This window comes from Schistocerca nitens, chromosome 1 (genome assembly GCF_023898315.1).
Source record: "Schistocerca nitens isolate TAMUIC-IGC-003100 chromosome 1, iqSchNite1.1, whole genome shotgun sequence".
In the NCBI taxonomy this organism is placed as follows: Eukaryota; Metazoa; Arthropoda; class Insecta; order Orthoptera; family Acrididae; genus Schistocerca; species Schistocerca nitens.
In genome coordinates this window covers 183,338,296-183,357,778 of record NC_064614.1, presented here as the reverse complement: position 1 = coordinate 183,357,778, position 19,483 = coordinate 183,338,296, and the positions used below count along the sequence as shown (strand labels likewise).

At 46.6% G+C, this 19,483-nt stretch overlaps 1 pseudogene; it reads left to right on the top strand.

Annotated features, from left to right (window-relative positions):
- The first annotated feature begins 18,610 nt into the window (after nucleotides 1–18,610).
- On the top strand, nucleotides 18,611–18,728 carry LOC126209771 (5S ribosomal RNA; annotated as a pseudogene).
- The last annotated feature ends 755 nt before the right edge of the window (nucleotides 18,729–19,483 follow it).

Here is a 19,483-nt window from a genome sequence, read left to right as displayed (position 1 = left end):
AAATCGGCCGTGGCAGAGCACGCACTGAATGAGACCGACCATATAATAAAATTCGCCGACACGGAAGTTCTGGCTGTAGAGAAGCACTATCACACGCGCTTGTTCAGAGAAGCTGTAGAAATACAAAAACACGCGAACAGTTTGAACAAGAAAGAGGAAAGCCTTAAGGTCAACGGATCCTGGCTTCCCGTACTGCAGCGAACGACCGTCGCAGGTAGCAAGAGGAGAACCGCACCGGAAATGACCGCGGAGAAGCCCTCGGACGTTGGCGCGCCAGGTATATAGCCTGCGCCCGCGAGCTCGGCTCCAGTTCACCACCGGCAATGGAGGGTGAAGCTTTGACAATGCCAGCCACTCGTGCTGGCGAAACGTCAGAAAAATCATTAGATGAACGTCGGCCGAAGAACCCGAGACAGAAGCCAATAGGCAGTTTGTCTTACCAACAACTTCATCGTTCTCGGAGTACGTATTTAAGGAAGCCATATACAGCTGTCAGAGACAGCAATGGACTTGGAAGAGCAGTTGAACGGAATGGACAGTGTCTTGAAAGGAGGATATAAGATGAACATCAACAAAAGCAAAACGAGGATAATGGAATGTAGTCAAATTAAATCGGGTGATGCTGAGGGGATTAGATTAGGAAATGAGACACTTAAAGTAGTAAAGGAGTTTTGCTATTTAGGGAGTAAAATAACTGATGATGGTCGAAGTAGAGAGGATATAAAATGTAGACTGGCAATGGCAAGGAAATCGTTTCTGAAGAAGAGAAATTTGTTAACATCGAGTATAGATTTAAGTGTCAGGAAGTCGTTTCTGAAAGTATTTGTATGGAGTGTAGCCATGTATGGAAGTGAAACATGGACGTCCGCATCTCGTGGTCGTGCGGTAGCGTTCTCGCTTCCCACGCCCGGGTTCCCGGGTTCGATTCCCGGCGGGGTCAGGGATTTTCTCTGCCTCGTGATGGCTGGGTGTTGTGTGCTGTCCTTAGGTTAGTTAGGTTTAAGTAGTTCTAAGTTCTAGGGGACTTATGACCACAGCAGTTGAGTCCCATAGTGCTCAGAGCCATTTGAACCATTTTTGAAACTTGGACGATAACCAGTTTGGACAAGAAGAGAATAGAAGCTTTCGAAGTGTGGTGCTACAGAAGAATGATGAAGATAAGGTGGGTAGATCACGTAACTAATGAGGAGGTATTGAATAGGATTGGAGACAAGAGAAGTTTGTGGCACAACTTGACTAGATGAAGGGATCGGTTGGTAGGACATGTTTTGAGGCATCAAGGGATCACAAATTTAGCATTGGAGGGCAACGTGGAGGGTAAAAATCGTAGAGGGAGACCAACAGTTGAATACACTAAGCAGATTCAGAAGGATGTAGGTTTCAGCAGGTACGGGGAGATGAAGAAGCTTGCACAGGATAGAGTAGCATGGAGAGCTGCATCAAACCAGTCTCAGGACTGAAGACCACAACAACAACAATACAGCTTATCAATAGGAATTCGAGAGTTCATTTAAGATCTGTCTGGAATCCAGCAACGCCAGTCATTAACTATAATTGGGAGAAACCTGAATATCTGGTTTCTGAGCCGACGAAGTGTGTCTTAACCACAACAGTGTCTGGAATCACAATCATTGCCCATTGTGAACGCACAGATTATTCTGCTCCCGGCAGGGGCTCTAGGAAACCTACTTTCATCAATTGTGAGCACTTCTAGACGCATGTCCTGACCCTCATAAATTTCGACGCCGCTGCGCAGTAATACCAGTCACGCCTAACAGCGGTGAGCAGTGCAAGAATCATCTCCTGAAGACGAAAAACTGTTGTTTCGTTGAAATATCGTGTGACATGCGCAATGTTATCCACCGGAAAACACCTGGAATGTATTTGCAAATAAATAACGATTGGAGCCTCGGACGAAATTGTCGACCACTGGGCGAAAACCTTGTTTAGATTCATCAAACCGTCTCTGATGCGGTACGGGTATCCACATTTTATGGGACACAAACTTTGTATCTCCTACATATACACACATACTTCGTAAGCCACGAGAGACAATTAATGAGAGGGAGCAACCACTGTCGGTAAAGTAGCCAAGCGTGGTCGAAATTGTCTCAACATCTTGAGGAGAGGAAGTATTTACTGAATAAAAATTATACGGTTTGTTCAAAACAGGATGTACTTCTGTTCACATTTCCATAGAGAATAGATGCAAGAAAGGCTATCATACTCATTAAAATCCCTCTGGTAATTAAAAAACATTTCATATAAAACTTTTTTTTTATTTTGCTCCTGGACAAAACATTAATTGAGGTGTTGGAGATAAATGGGTCACTGTGTACACTTCTACGCTATACAATAAACAGCACATTCCTCTGTTGACTAATGCTTCTTCTTTTGCAACTAGTCACAAACCGTAAAAGGTGCTAAAGTTCACCATGATTACATCACAGTCGACTGTGTGCTGTACCTCAAGACTGCTCCACCAACATAGGCTTGGTAGGCAGATGTTTACTTTGAAACGTAAGTGGATCACGTACACACGCTTGTCCTGCATTACCTAATCAATATTTCGTACAGCCTCTCCGATCATTGGTTCCTGACAGCAAAATATTCATTTTAGAATCCTCCACTACTGGTATAATTTTTGTCCTGAAGACTTAGGATACCTTGTTCAGAACAGCGTTATCCTCGAAAATTCATAACATATCCAGCTAATAATTTAAGTAAATCCTCCAACTTAACAGTATTTTTATACAACTGATCTAACGATTTCTCCGCATGAGAATAATCTGCTGAGTTCTGTTAGATCTATGGAGCTACTCACGCTATCTAAACCATCACTGTTTTATTACAGTAGCTGGTATAATTCTATGAAGTTTGTGCAGTGTCGATTCTGCCCTTCCTCTCACTTGACAAATCTCTCTCTGTCTTTGAACATTGCCATTGCACATTGCAGACTAGCTCAGACACAGAAACACACACACGCACAATATTGAAACTGAATCAACGTGTGCACACATAATGGCATAAGCAAACGAGCCATATCTCTACTTCTGTTAGGCCTGCACTGTGTTGGAAACTTGACATTCTGTTCATGACAGACCGCAGCCTCCGCCTGGCTCTCTTCCGGCACGTTAGTTACATATTATTAAAATTCATCTCGTGCTCCGCGCCTCTCTCTCCCTCCAGGGACGCATTTGGAACCCTCAGCAGTAGGATGCGGCGCTGGTATATCTGGGAGGGTGGGTCGACAGTCGGCTGTAGAGGAGTAAGGGGAAGCGGCAGTGCAGGCGACGGTGGAAAGAGCTGTGGCCGCAGGGAAGGCGTAGCTAATTAAACTGTCGCGATTAATAGAACTGATGAACACTGGTCGCCGCGACTGCCGGAGAATTCCCGTCACGCGCCAGCGTCCGTCTGGGGGCGTGGCCGCCTCTCCCCACCCCACCCCACCCCACGCGACCAGCAGCGCCTGCTAACGACGCGTGGGGCTTAACCCAACAGCACGGATTAAGCTGCCTCCGCCACGCCCAGTGCTCCTCTGCAAGCTTCGCCGATTGAAGGGCCGAATTATATTGACGAGCTAGCCCCGCATGTCGGACGTGGTGACGAATCTGCTGACATACCGAGCAGCAGCAGCCACGCTCCACTGCACAGGCCAGGCAGGGCCGTCTACCACTGGCTGTAGACTACGGATAGTAGAGACCCACGTGACACTGATTGGACAGTCATGCCGCTCTGCTGAAGCATGAGAATTTCCGTCGGAAAGTGTACATTATCGATTTGTCTAGTGTGACTGACAAATCCGCAATGCGCCAAGTTTCTGAGGAGCAGGCTGTAAATCTCAAGACGTCATGGTGTCTTATGCAACATCAAATAAATCTGTGCACTGTAAAATACACTACTGGCCATTAAAATTGCTACACCACTAAGATGACGTGTTACAGACGCGAAATTTACCCGACAGGAAGAAGATGCTACTAAAATGATTATCTTTTCAGAGCATTCACACAAGGTTGGCGCCGGTGGCGACACCTACAACGTGCAGACAAGAGGAAAGTTTCCAAACGATTTCTCATACACTAGCAGCAATTGACCACCGTTTCCTGGTAAAACGTAGTTCTGATGCCTCGTGCAAGGAGGAGAAATGCGCACCATCAGATTGCAGGCCATCGCGATTGCGGTTTATCGTGTCGCGACATTGCTGCTCGCGTTGGTAGAGATCCAATCACTGTTAGCAGAATATGGAATCGGTGGGTTCCGGAGGGTAATACGGAACGCCGTGCTGGATCCCAACGGCCTCGTATCACTAGCAGTCGAGATGACAGTCATATTATCCACATGGCTGTAACGGTTCGTGCAGACACGTCTCGATCCCTGAGTCAACTGATGGCGACGTTTGCAAGACAACAATCATCTACACGAACAGTTCTACGACATTTGCAGCAGCATGGACTATCAGCTCGGAGACCATGGATGCGGTTACCCTTGGCGCTGAATCACAGACAGGATCGCCTGCGATGGTGTACTCAACGACGAACCTGGGTGTACGAATGGCAAGACGTCAGTTTTTCGAATGAATCCAGGTTCTGTTTACAGCATCATGATAGTTGCATCCGTGTTTGGCGACATCGCGGTAAATGGACATTGGAAGCGTGTATTCTTCATCGCCATGTTGGCGTATCACCCGGCGTGATGGTATGGGTTGCCATTGGTTACACGTCTCGGTCACCTCTTGTTCGAATTGACGGCACTTTGAACAGTGGACGTTACATTTCAAATGTGTTTCGACCCGTGGCTCTACCCTTCATTCGATTCCCGCGAAACCCTACATTTCAGCAGGACAATGCACGACTCTTGTTGATGCCGTGGCCTGCACATTCGCCTGATCTTTCAAAAATCCAGAACGTCTGGTCAATGGTGGCCAAGCAACTGGCTCGTCACAATACGCCAGTCACTACTCTTGTTGAACTGTGGTATCGTGTTGCAGCTGCATGGGCAGCTGTACCTGTACACGCCATCCAAGCTCTGTTTGACTCAATGCCCAGGCGTATCAAGGCTGCTATTACGGCCAGAGGTGGTTGTTCTGGATACTGATTTCTCAGAAACTATGCACCCAAACTGCGTGAAAATGTAATCACATGTCAGTTCTAGTATAATATATTTGTCCAATGAATACCCGTTTATCTTCTGCATTTCTTCTTGGTGTAGTAATTTTAATGGCCAGTATTGTACTTGACCGATTCTTGATATTTCAATCTACATGTCAATACTGCAGTCAAAGTTCGCAGCAGAAGATGTGTGGTACCAAGGGGGTGAGTTTTGCTGCCCTGTTTAGCGATTGGTGTACGGCACAGAAGTTGTACGAGAATCGCTCAACAGGAACCATACCAGTAGTCTCAAGACTCAGTTTTAGTGCAGCAATGCGTGTGATCCAAGGCTGTTGAAGGGCTGGCCATATTCTTACTTTTTCTCGGCTCTACACCTAAACTCAAAAGGTAGGAAGCTCTGATACCTGAGTGTGAGAAGATACTGCGCAATGCCAAGCATCCCATTCGTGATTACATTCCAACGCGACATTCGACACTTAGCCTGTCGACACAGTCAACAATAAAAAGTATTGTAATACGTTCTGTCAAAGGTTTCGCCTAATGGAAATGTGTACAAATATTTTTCAAAGAAGTACCACCAGAAGTACAAACCTGAACACTTGTACTAAGCATGAAGATATCAATTTGTGTGGAAGGTAGCTAATCTACAAAATCCGAGGATTATGCAAATTTTTAGTTTCAGATAAACTTAAAGCTTTCTTTCAGCGAGACAGCCCAGAGCATCTAACATATCATGCAGGAATGTACGTCACATCCAGGCAATGTAAAGCCTTCCTGAGCGAGACCCCACGCACTGGGGTGGTTATAATTAAAGTGTACCTACTCACGGAAGTCCAATGTGGGCCGTTATTACCGCATGGTAGCTAAACTTGGTAGATACGTTCATGCGTTAACGTGGAATCGATTTAAGCTGGAAGAAATTTAGTTCCAATTTCGGCCGCCATGTGCTAATCTGGTGCTGTACAGGATCTCGTAGACGTCTTCGGTGCTGCTATAACAAATTGTGAAAGCGACAGTTAATAATAAAATGAACGTCATGCCTTTTTCACTTGTTTTCCCTTTTCTTCACCCAACCTGTTTCTAATCCATTATATATGGAGACATTACTGTATGTCTTTCTTGCATTCACAGCACCAGATCTGCCGCTGCTGGCCTAAGTTGAAGCTAATTACACTCCTGGAAATGGAAAAAAGAACACATTGACACTGGTGTGTCAGACCCACCATACTTGCTCCGGACACTGCGAGAGGGCTGTACAAGCAATGATCACACGCACGGCACAGCGGACACACCAGGAACCGCGGTGTTGGCCGTCGAATGGCGCTATCTGCGCAGCATTTTTGCACCGCCGCCGTCAGTGTCAGCCAGTTTGCCGTGGCATACGGAGCTCCATCGCAGTCTTTAACACTGGTAGCATGCCGCGACAGCGTGGACGTGAACCGTATGTGCAGTTGACGGACTTTGAGCGAGGGCGTATAGTGGGCATGCGGGAGGCCGGGTGGACGTACCGCCGAATTGCTCAACACGTGGGGCGTGAGGTCTCCACAGTACATCGATGTTGTCGCCAGTGGTCGGCGGAAGGTGCACGTGCCCGTCGACCTGGGACCGGACCGCAGCGACGCACGGATGCACGCCAAGACCGTAGGATCCTACGCAGTGCCGTAGGGGACCGCACCGCCACTTCCCAGCAAATTAGGGACACTGTTGCTCCTGGGGTATCGGCGAGGACCATTCGCAACCGTCTCCATGAAGCTGGGCTACGGTCCCGCACACCGTTAGGCCGTCTTCCGCTCACGCCCCAACATCGTGCAGCCCGCCTCCAGTGGTGTCGCGACAGGCGTGAATGGAGGGACGAATGGAGACGTGTCGTCTTCAGCGATGAGAGTCGCTTCTGCCTTGGTGCCAATGATGGTCGTATGCGTGTTTGGCGCCGTGCAGGTGAGCGCCACAATCAGGACTGCATACGACCGAGGCACACAGGGCCAACATCCAGCATCATGGTGTGGGGAGCGATCTCCTACACTGGCCGTACACCACTGGTGATCGTCGAGGGGACACTGAATAGTGCACGGTACATCCAAATCGTCATCAAACCCATCGTTCTACCATTCCTAGACCGGCAAGGGAACTTGCTGTTCCAACAGGACAATGCACGTCCGCATGTATCCCGTGCCACCCAACGTGCTCTAGAAGGTATAAGTCAACTACCCTGGCCAGCAAGATCTCCGGATCTGTCCCCCATTGAGCATGTTTGGGACTGGATGAAGCGTCGTCTCACGCGGTCTGCACGTCCAGCACGAACGCTGGTCCAACTGAGGCGTCAGGTGGAAATGGCATGGCAAACCGTTCCACAGGACTACATCCAGCATCTCTACGATCGTCTCCATGGGAGAATAGCAGCCTGCATTGCTGCGAAAGGTGGATATACACTGTACTAGTGCCGACATTGTGCATGCTCTGTTGCCTGTGTCTATGTGCCTGTGGTTCTGTCAGTGTGATCATGTGATGTATCTGACCCCAGGAATGTGTCAATAAAGTTTCCCCTTCCTGGGACAATGAATTCACGGTGTTCTTATTTCAATTTCCAGGAGTGTATTTTCTAACGCAAATCGGTTACGGATTAACCCCTTAGAATATCTACCTAGTTTCCCTGCCATACGATAATTACAGCTCATACTGGCCATCTATGACAATCTGCACTTTACTTATGGCTTTACTGACAAATTTAATTTAATTTTGTGCTCCATAACTATTGTACATCTAAAGGGCATCCGGTGAGGGTCAGATGAAGGCAGATGCTTCTTCTCACCTCTCCCTAAAAACCCTTCTCAAGCTGAATTCACATCCTGGCCCACAAGGCGTATCAATTTAGTGTCAGAAGACAGGGGTAATGGTTACTGATGAGAAGCCAGAATACTGTGAGGTTCCTATAATCTCCTACATCAGAATACGTGATGTATCTTTTGACATATTATTGCTTAGTGTTACCTCGGAGTAAATCTTACGTTAGTTCCACGGATGATACTAACGTGACCAGTATTTAAGACTAATGACAGTGTATTTTTAAACTCTGAGTATCGTTTTGTGTCGGGCGTGCGCTTGGCATAGCAGAGTGTGTGAGTGAGTAGTAGTTGTCGTTTGCCCGCAGCCCGTGGTCGTGCGGTAGCGTTCTCGCTTCCCACGCCCGGGTTCCCGGGTTCGATTCCCGGCAGGGTCAGGGATTTTCTCTGCCTCGTGATGGCTGGGTGTTGTGTGCTGTCCTTAGGTTAGTTAGGTTTAAGTAGTTCTACGTTCTAGGGTACTTATGACCACAGCAGTTGAGTCCCATAGTGCTCAGAGCCATTTTTTGAGTTGTCGTTGATCGGCCGCACTCACCTGAGACTAGCGTGTTCGGTAGCAATTTATTCAGTCTGATTATTCACGCCACAGTCTTATGGTCTCATAGTTCCAGTGTGCAGTGATTTATGTTGTATCATGGCATGCGGAACTCTGCTAAAACTGTGGGTAGTTAGACTGCTTTAATACTAGTAATATTGTCAGTAATAAAAAGTATAGTCTGTGATCTGCCATTAGCTGTTGTGAACGGAACTCTTAATTGTCCGCTTCCTAAAATTATCAGCAAAAGAATACATTTAAATATATATTTTGAAGTAAAGAGCAGCAACAAAGGGGTTTCTTAATCCACTTCATCGAACGTCACCTTGCAGTACCAAGAGCCACCTGCCACGAAATTTCAAACGAATTTCGTCACACCGAGAAACTATCATCAACCATTTCGCCACCCTCCACTATCCAAAAATGTTCTCATATCCCGAGTACACTTTGTTACCGTATACAGTTTCACTCTATTTTTTCTCTGTTTCCTTAGTACCATTGGTATACTCAGTGTATCCCATTTTATTCAGGACCGCTTAGCTGAAATTCAAAACGACAATGCTATGTCGTGACGAGTTGTAGAGTTTCAAAAACCGCCGAGTAGAAAGAAGGTCAAAGCGCTATCATTGTTGCAGCAAGGGTCCTCGTCGAGAATGTAGAAGTATGTATCTGACACTTGTCGGAAAATGGCGGTGGAGCAGTGTGGCAACATCGAGTTGTTTGAGGCCACCATCGTTTGTGGGCAAGAATTCGTCGAATTCGACCCGAATACCGAGAGGCTGCTTCCTGGATGCTGCTCCAAGACAACTCCCCAGCTAACAGAACTATGACTAGGTGAAAGATTTTGGCCAGAAATCGGATCACAGTCATCGATCACCCACCACATTCGCCAGATTTGATCCCAGACGACTTCTGATGGTTCCCCAAACTGAAGATGGCAATGATAGGACACTTGAGGAAAGAAAAAGCGCTGTATCATTGTAAGAGCTACAGAGAGCAAGCGAGCGTGCAGGGGCCTACCTCAGTTAACTACTGCCAATGCCACGTCATCATAACGCACCTGCGCTCATCATACAAATGATTGCACCATAATCTAAAAGTGGGATTAAAATAACTTTTCCAAACTTTGTCAGTGTCTGCTTACATATATTAATGTTAACATCGTAAAGCCTCAAAATGATAAAATGTATACGTTAGGGAAAATATACACTCTTAAGAAAAAAGAAGTGGCGCTGAATAATACAAAGTTTAAAAACTGTTCAGAATATGCAAATATACCCACATAAAAAAAAAGTTTTCATCCCGATTCCCGGAAATCCTGAAGACAGACGTTGACTGGGGATATTGTATCACAGGCACAGTCCCTTTGACTGTTCAGAGATGTCACTAAACCTGCCCAAAGATGTAAACAACCATGCATGAGCAGCGCCTTAGACGCAATGTCCAGCAAGTGCGGCAAGGTAGAGGTTCCCTGCTGTTTCGGGTTGGCATTATGTGGGGCTGACGTACGCCGCTGGTGGTACGATACGTCAATGTCATCCTCCGACCTACAGTGCAACCATATCGGCAGCATATTAGCGAGGTATTCGTCTTCATGGGCGATAATTCGCGCCCCCATCGTGCACATCTTGTGAATGACTTCCTTCAGGATAACGACGTCGCTCGACTAGAGTGGCTAGTATTTTCTCCAGACGTGAACCCTATCGAACATGCCTGGGATAGTTTGGAAAGGTCTGCTTATGGACGACGTGAGCACTCTGAGGGATCTACGCCGAATCGCCGTTGAGGAGTGGGACAGTTTGGACCAACGGTGCCCTGATGAACTTGTGGATAGTATGCCACGACGAATACTGGCATTCATCAGTGCAAAAGGTCGTGCTACTGGGTATTAGGGGTACCGGTGTGTACAGCAGTCTGGAGCACCACCTCTGAAAGTCTCGCTGTATGGTGGTACAACGTGCAATGTGAGGTATTCATGAGGAACAAAAAAAGAGCGGAAATGATGTTTATGTTGATCTCTATTCCAATTTTCTGTGCAAGTGCCAGAACTCTTGGAATCGAGGTGTTGCAAAACCCTTTTTGATGTGTGTAAGTCACAATTAAAGTTATTACGCGCAACTTGATCAGAGCAATATTTTTGTTAAAACCTGCGGTTTTACGAAAAATTTGAGCCACTAAATACTAGACTAAGAAAGCCAAGAATTCGTGTGTAGCCTCAGCTGCATGTAAAAAATTAAATGCTTGACGCCAATAAGCTACCTCTAATAGTTTTCAAGTTATTTACTAAAAACAAAATCTGGAACGGAAACGTCCTTATTCATGGTACATAAAGTATCATTTGTATTTGTAATAGAAATTTATAATTACGGCACTCGATTACATTCACGCAGTAATACAGCTATACTAAGTTTCAAGACTGCATTGTAAATAAGAATGATTACCAGAAATCTTAAAGAGTCAGTTCAGAGGTCGTGCTCCAATGTAAGTTACGTTCTAAAAATTCTAGGCAGAAAAGTTTACATACAGTCGAATTAAATCCTCTTCAGTAACTAAAGCAAACTTAACTTATTTGTATAAAAATTAATAAGTCTGTAAATTGTTACACAACAGAGCTATTAATTAATACGTCTCCGACAAAGGGGTCACTTAGATACTGCTACCTGTGTCCAGGGCAGTTGATAGCAGGTGTTCCGCTTGGCTGTCCGCTGGGCCCCTATGTAAATACAGTCAGAGAGACAATGGTAAGACACACTTCGCACCGAGGTACCAAACTGTCCGTGTCAGTCAAACGCCACGTGGACTATGCATTGGTTGGGTCAGAGCTGCACACACTTGAAAGCGTTTTCGGTTATAGTAGGAAGTGAACTCGCGACGACTGTGTACCGTCCTGGATCGCTTGGATTTCATGAAACTAACTGTTTGTGTGACGCCCATAACATTGACAAAATCGCGTGGAAAATGGCAACATTGTTTTCCACATTTGAGCAATTAACTTTCGGTGATCATCAGTCAGGACGATAGACCATTTTACTTGGAACTTCCAGTAGAGGTCGCCTCTGAACTTCTTAATAGTGCTGTTTCCATTGGGGATAATAGTTAGAATCCTAAGACTTACATTTTGTGCGTGTGAACTTTTGCAAAATATATCAGTCAAGTCTAAGAAAATTTATTTTTGTAGTCTCAGTTCCCGATCCAGCTGAGTAAAAAAGCAAGTAGGAACATTTACTTTCATTGAGTATAAAGAGTAATGTGGACCTGCAAACTGAAAATTATGTTCAGTATGTTCTCCATCGCTTCCTGGTTGATCGAAAAAAGAGTTTTCAGGCTCCTTTAAATGGCGAAGGTAGGTGTAAATCACACACAGAGAATTTAAGTGTCTTTTCATTACGACATACCGAAGAAACTTCAATCTGATTTGTAGTGGCAACTTCTGCCACCGAATGTAACAGCAACACCAAATGTAGTGGGAAGAAATAGAAGGCACCGTATTAAGACTCATCCGAGCTTTCCAAGTGATTTTTTGTTTAAAACTGCAGTGCTCCCATTTCTCTCATTCTGTCACTGGGTCCTACAATGCTGAGGACACTACTTCCTGACTGCGAAATGGCTTGGCGCGGAATGGCTGCCTCAGCGACACGTGCGCGCACTGCTGTGAGTCGGGGTTGTATGCAGGTGGAGTTGCAGTGTCGTCAGGATGCCGGCAGGTGACTCAGCAGTCTACATGCCTGCCGACTCAGCGCCACTCGGTGTGAGCCGCAGGCGGCCAGCCAAGGGCTTCTCGCTGGCATGGCTAAGATCACAGCGACGTCTAGCGCCCGTGATCCGGAGTCCGAATTGTGGCCCTCACCTCGGGATGCCTCTGGCATGTGTTGGAAGCGAGGACGACTGCCTGCGGTAGCGAGCTGTAGAGTGGCCCGCCACTAGCTGGCTCAGAGGGTCGAACCAGCGACTGGCCGTGGACTGGAACTCTGGCGCTCCATCTGTTGCTGCGTGTAGCTGGTGGTGTGACACGTTCCACTGTCCAGGAGAGCTGCCTTCTGCCTTTGATTTGCGACATGCAAAAACGCTACATATACTCTTTCAGCAATTTGACAGCACTGTGGCCTCTATTTTACTTCGCAACTGTTGGTGTGCTGTCTGCGTGCCTGCCGACTCAGCGCCACTTCGTGTGAGCCGCAGGCGTCCAGCTGCGTGCTTCTCGCTGGCATGGCTAAGATCATGGTGACAACAAGCGCCCGTGATCCGGAGTCCAAATCTGCGGCCCTCACCTTGGGATGCCCCTGGCATGTGTTGGAAGCGAGGACGATTGCCCCTGGTAGCGAGCTGTGGAGTGGCCAGCTGCTATGGCCCATGTGTCGAACTCAGAGGGTCGAACCAGCGACCCGCTGTGGACTGGAACTCTGGCGCCCCATCTGCTGCTCCGTGTAGCTGGTAGTGTGACACGTCCCACTGTCCAGGAGAGCTGCCTTCTGCCTTTGATTTGCGACTTGCAAAACCACTACATATACTCTTTCAGCAATTTGACAGCCCTGTGGCCTTTGTTCTACATCGCAACTGTTGGTGTGCATAACTCACTGCAATCTGGCCCGCACCTGATAACTTGTGCTCAGAATATTGCACAAAACTAACTTTCCCTATCTTAGAGGGTGGTGCCGCTACAGATTATTACCTGCCGCCACACGCACTGTAATGACGGACTTAAAGACATCTAAGAAAATTGTGCTACAGTACGAAATACAACTCAAAAAAGAACTGCATTTCTAAACACTTGTCCGCAGCTCGTGGTCGTGCGGTAGCGTTCTCGCTTCCCACGCCCGGGTTCCCGGGTTCGATTCCCGGCGGGGTCAGGGATTTTCTCTGCCTCGTGATGACTGGGTGTTGTGTGCTGTCCTTAGGTTAGTAGGTTTAAGTAGTTCTAAGTTCTAGGGGACTGATGACCATAGATGCTAAGTCCCATAGTGCTCAGAGCCATTTGAACCATCTAAACACTTCTCAACGATTTCAGCTGTGTATTGGTTGAGGGGGAGACAGTTTTCAATAAATACAGCGATTTTAACACAGTCCATGACTTTAATTTTTCATAGCCACAAATCTAACGAAACTGGAACACACTGTGTAATACTGTAACGTAAGTATGCTGTACAGTCTTATGGTAAGTAATAATAGATACTCAGGAACAGAATATCACTATGTGAGTTTCAGGAGTGGGCTCAATGTGTTTGTCATACTGCGTGCATGCCTTGTTTTTTGGAAACAGTGGACCGAAGGGTGTTCTTCACAGCCGATGATGTCTAATGGACCACAGAATGGGAACACAGAACAGCATGATCACGAAGATGTCGACATGTACATAACGAACGACACAGTTTCATACACAGTGTTACCCTAGAGCTGTAGACGCACATCTACTGTGGACCTGTCTTCGTCAACAGCAGGATGGATGGCATTCATACCATTGCGTTGCGGTCCACGGCAACAGATACAACGGCTGACTCCGACTGTAATGGTAACGGGGCTGCTGCCCCAACATGCTGAGAGCCAGAATACCAAGGTGTAAAAGTGAACTGTTTCCAACGTACCATAATTATGTGGGAGAAGTCGAGATGAACAATATAAGACAATTGTGATCTATCAAGAGCACAACAACCCCAAATTGTCCTACAAAAATCACCTAAGCTTCCGCACCTGAGCACCGCCCGAGATTTTTAATATCCTCCCGCCCTTACACGTCACCTGTTTAGTCTGCACTTTAAAAGTGTAAAATTGTAAATTTTCCTCACAATTTTGATAATTTTAGCAGAGTAAAATGAAGAACTAAATCGTTTTGCTGCTCTGGCCTTCTTTCTATAACGCTTCTTATAAGAGTTACGTTGAAATAGAGCTGAAAATGTAATTATGCTGCCAGAAAAAAATTAGTACACAGATTTAAAGGTTTCAGAATCACTCAAGATTTATTGTTGCAATTGTGCATACGGAGTGCATAAAGTAATTACATTTACAGATTAATAGCACAAGAGCTTCTGAGGTACCAAGTACCGACCCATGCTGAAACACCCATCTTCGTAAGTGGTGTAGACTCCATGGGAAGCAATGCAGGTTCTGACTCAGGCATCCAGTCGATCGTACAGATGGCGAACACTGTTCTGGGATACGTAATGCGACACCTGCTCGCTCGACATGTTTACATAGTTCTGTAAGGGTTGTTGGGCGCCGAGTAGCACTAGTCACTTCTAGTCCCATCATATCCCACACGTGCTTCATTGGAGACAAGTTCGGAGATAGTGTTGGACAGAGAAGTTGGTGCACGTCTTGCAGAGAGCGTTGAGTTTCATAGGTGTTGTGTGGCCAAGCATTATCCTGTTGGAACAACATATCGCCTTCCTGTTGCAATAATGGCAAAGGAACGGGTCTAAGAACATTCTACACGTACAAAGCACTGGTTATAGTCTACTCCAGAAACATCAAAGATGAACGAGAGTTGTACCTTATCGCACCCTAGACTATAAAGCCCGGGCTGTGGCCAGTGCGTCTTGGACGAATGCAGTATGTAAGACAGCGCTCACCAGCTATATGTCGCATGCGCAGACGACCATCAACCGCGAGCAGGTAGACTCTGCCTTCGTCGCTGGAGACCACGGCTCACCATTCCATCTTCCAAGTGATTCCCTGATGGCACTAGTCGAACCGTGCATGTTGATGCTGTGGCATGAGTGGAAGACGGGGTAGAGATGTGCATGCCCATAGCCCCGCTGCCGGTTCGCTGCAGATCATGTTGACATGTCTTAGCTGACAAGCCCTCTTATCTGTGCTGTGGCAGCCTTACGATCTGCTACTCTTGTCCTTAAATAGCACGATCGTCCATGTAGCGTGGACGTCCAAAGCATCATCTACGGGTGCGAGAATTTTCACGTGACCACTGATAACCAGCATCGTCGCACAACTGACGCAGCAGCTACAACTTGTGTGCTGTTTCTTCGAAAGTACCATCCCGCCACATGTAAGGCCACAATTTAATACATTCCGAACTCGCTCAGTTGGCTGTAGGAAGCACGTAGGCGTCTCCATGGCGAGGTTTCCTTCTTGCTTGACACGTTTCCACCACACTGAGCCTTCTTGCTGTGAGCATTCCATGTTAAAGGGTAGACACAGATGCAGCTCTGGTAGCTAATCAACCACGTTAATCTGTAGGCGGTCGAAGTTGACACCATTATCAGTTTATCTACTTTCCTCCAGGTTGCTTATGTCGTCTTCGAATCAAAATCGGCATCGTCTTTCGAGATATACTATTTCTTTCCCAACACTGAAGTTTAACATAACTTGTTTCATCACCCTCAAGTGAATAATTAACTTACTGATATTAAAGAAACTCAGTGCCGCAAGAGCGTGGGAGGGTATAAAGAATATTGTGCGGTGTTCAAGCTCTGTAGCTGAGGTGGCTCTTGTAAGCCCATAATAAGACTGTTTCCAAGCTTCCCCTCGATAGACCAGAATTTCTCTTCGACTTTCCTACAGCGCTTAAACAAATATCGCTTACGGGCTGTATACCGCTTGCACACGATCCCGATACAAGCTCTCCTGCATTTGTAGTAGCGTGCGTAGCAACCCCTGACTGTATGCCACGAGTCCGACCACCTGCGTGGTTGAGCACTAGCATGTTCGCAAGAATACTTAGAAATATTACACGTACCATTACTTCCCCAGCTTGCAGTTATACACTTCTGCCTAACAGTCCATCGCCATCAGATGTATATCGAGTTGGATTGGTAGACAACTCGTTGATGATGCTCCCTCAACAAGTACAGCTGTTGCCTTTTGGAATGAAAAGGTCCTGTTTGACATCTGATCCAGTGTCATGACTTTACAGTCTGTATTTCACGTCATAGATGCTTCAGACTTGACTTTATTCCTTATATCTTCAGAGTCAGTAAGAAGTAAAACTTCTAATTTTTCGTTGTGGTACACATCATTCAAGTCTCAACGAGATGTAAAAAGCGCATATTTACCTTTGTTGGCCCTGAGTTAACGTCGTCTAACTGAATACAGGTTTGGATTATTTAAAGTGCCACATTATAGATATCTATAGTAATCCTCTCAAAATAAAATTGAAATTTACTTGAAACCATAAACTTTATTTACATCTGTCCATTTCATAAAATGTTGACACATTAGACACATTACTGTCACATATTTCCCAGACTGCACCAGAATTAAGCAGATTAATGCGACGGTTTATCAATACATAAAAAATACTACCTGTGTGCAAAATAGAGTCAAAAAAGAAACACAGAAGCTCTTCTAAAATCCCGTAAGGACTGAGACGCCAGAGATGCCTCAGTCACCCTTATAGCCTGCAGCCAAGGCCCTACACATTGGTACCTAGGTCGATCGACACTGAGCTATTCAATTACACGGGTCAGCCACAATGTTGTGACCACCTGCCTATTAGCCGGTCCAGTTTTGGCGCGACAAGACGTGGCATAGAAGAAATGAGGCCTCGGTAAGTCACTGGAGGGAGTTGGCACCGCATCTGCACAAACAAGTCACATTACTTCCGCAAATTCCGGGGAGGGGGAGATGAACTCTGACGCCATGTTCAATCATACCTCCGATGAATTCTCTCGCATTCATATGTGGCGAGTTGAGGAGCCAGCGCATCAATTGGAACACGCCATCGTGTTCCTCGAACCACCCATCACACTCCCGGCCTTGTGAGATTGCCGTCGGGAAACATGGTAGTCATGAAGGAGTGTACGTGGTCTGCAATCACTGTACGATACTCCTTGGCCCCCGTGAATGTTCCCCAGAGCATAGACTATGGGACCAAACTGCTGAGGTCATAAGTCTCTAGGCTTAGACACTACTTAATCTACCTTAAACTAATTTACGCTAAGAACAACACACACACCCATATCCGAGGGAGGACTCGAACCTCCCACAGGGAGGGAGCCGCGCAAACCGTGGCAAGGTGTCTCTGACCATGCGGCTACCCACGCGGCCGATACCTATAAAAGTATTGCAGTAGAACACGAGATCATTTAACTCCAACAGAGAAAGCTTACAAAGAGGGTTATTAATTGGTCAGCCTGATATCGTCGTATTATGTTGGCTGGTTCAAATGGCTCTGAGCACTATGGGACTTAACATCTGAGTCATCAGTCCACTAGGACTTAGAACCACATAAACCTAACTAACCTAAGGACAACACACACATCCATGCCCGCGGCAGGATACTAACCTGCGACCGTAGCGGTAGCGCGGTTCCACACCGAAGCGCCTAGAACCGCTCGGCCACACCGGCCGGCTCCTACTATGTGAAACATGGTTCAAGTATCAGCCGGCTATTTATATTTCGTACTAGCGAAGAACAGGCTCGATGGGGAGGACGGTGAAAAATTCGATGCCGCATCAGCCATAACGGGTCAACATAAGGAACAACGCCGTCGAATTACGAGGTTTGCCCAGAAAGTAATGCACCGCTTTTTTTTCCTCAGTCGAAAACAATGCTACGTATGTATTACTTGAAGCCTCCTGAGTGAGTGCGCCAAGTTTCCGTCGTTTCCGACAGATAGCGTGACGGCAGGACAGTTTCAAAATGGCGACTCTAGGTGATGTACGTTACAAGCAATGTTCTGTCATTAAATTTATCAATGCATAGAAAGAAACTGTGGGGAATACGCACAAACGCTTGTGCAAAATATATGGAGCACCTGCTGTCGATAGAAGTACTTTTAGTCGCTGGGAACGGAGAGTGATGTCATCAGAAGGCGATTCAGCGGAGCTCCATGATTTGCAGCGGGCGGGAGACCATCCACGTCTGTCACACCAGACATGCTGCCGCGAGCTGATGTTGTCGTTCGCGAGGACAGACGCATTCGTGGAAGACATTTTGGGGACGATGAGGAGGTGATTCACGGAGTGAAGCACTGTCTCCGCCACCAGGACAAGGATTGGTACCGTCAAGGTATACACACTGTTGTTTCGCACTAGAGGAAGGCTACAAAACGCGATGGAGATTACGTGGACAAATAGAATGCTTCGATAAAACACCATTCTTTCGTGTGTGTAATTCTCATCATGTTCAATAAGGAACTGTTGAATAAAAATAAATGTGGCGTATTACGTTCCGGGGCAACGGCCTAGCCGCAGTGGATACACCGGTTCCCATCAGATCACCGCAGTTAAGCGCTGTCGGGCGTGACCGGCACTTGGATGGGTGACCATCCGGGCCGCCATGTGCTGTTGCCATTTTTCGGGGTCCACTCAGTCTCGCGATGCCAATTGAGAAGCTACTCGACCGAGTTGTAGCGGCTCCGGTCAAAGAAAACCATCGTAACGACATGGAGAGCGGTGTGCTGACCACACGCCCCACCTATCCGCATCCTCAGCTGAGGATGACACGGCGGTCGGATGGCCCCCATGGGCCATTTGTGGCCTGATGACGGAGTGCTATAGTGGTATTACTTTCTGGGCAACCCTCGTAGTTACTGTGTAAATACAATCTGCTCACGGAACCTTCACAGTCGTCTCGCTAGATAAAACTCCCCTCCATAGTATTCTGAATGACAGGAAACACTTACCATATTTGGTGCACCCGTAAATTTCGAAGAAGAAATTAAAGAAATAAGATTTTGCTCGAAAATGAGCCGCACTCTGATTGAGAGGATGAAAATTAACGAAAATTTATTCGTACTTAAATATGAGACGTTGGTATTTACCGTTACCATTTAGTTCTAACATTTGGTACAACAAAGTGGCAATATATTTTGTCTTATTTACTCTCATCACTATCAGTAACGGTATTCACTTCGTCACTATCTCTCCTATCACTGTCCTCATCGTCTTCACACATGCACCGCATTCGATATGCGGCGTTTCTTGAACGCGTTGATAATGGACTCTGATGGTACTGAGGACCATGAAGCAAGAATCCATTGGCACAAAAGGGTGACGAGTGGCTTCTTAATGTTACCAGACAGTGTAAAGACATTGTCTTCTTCCAG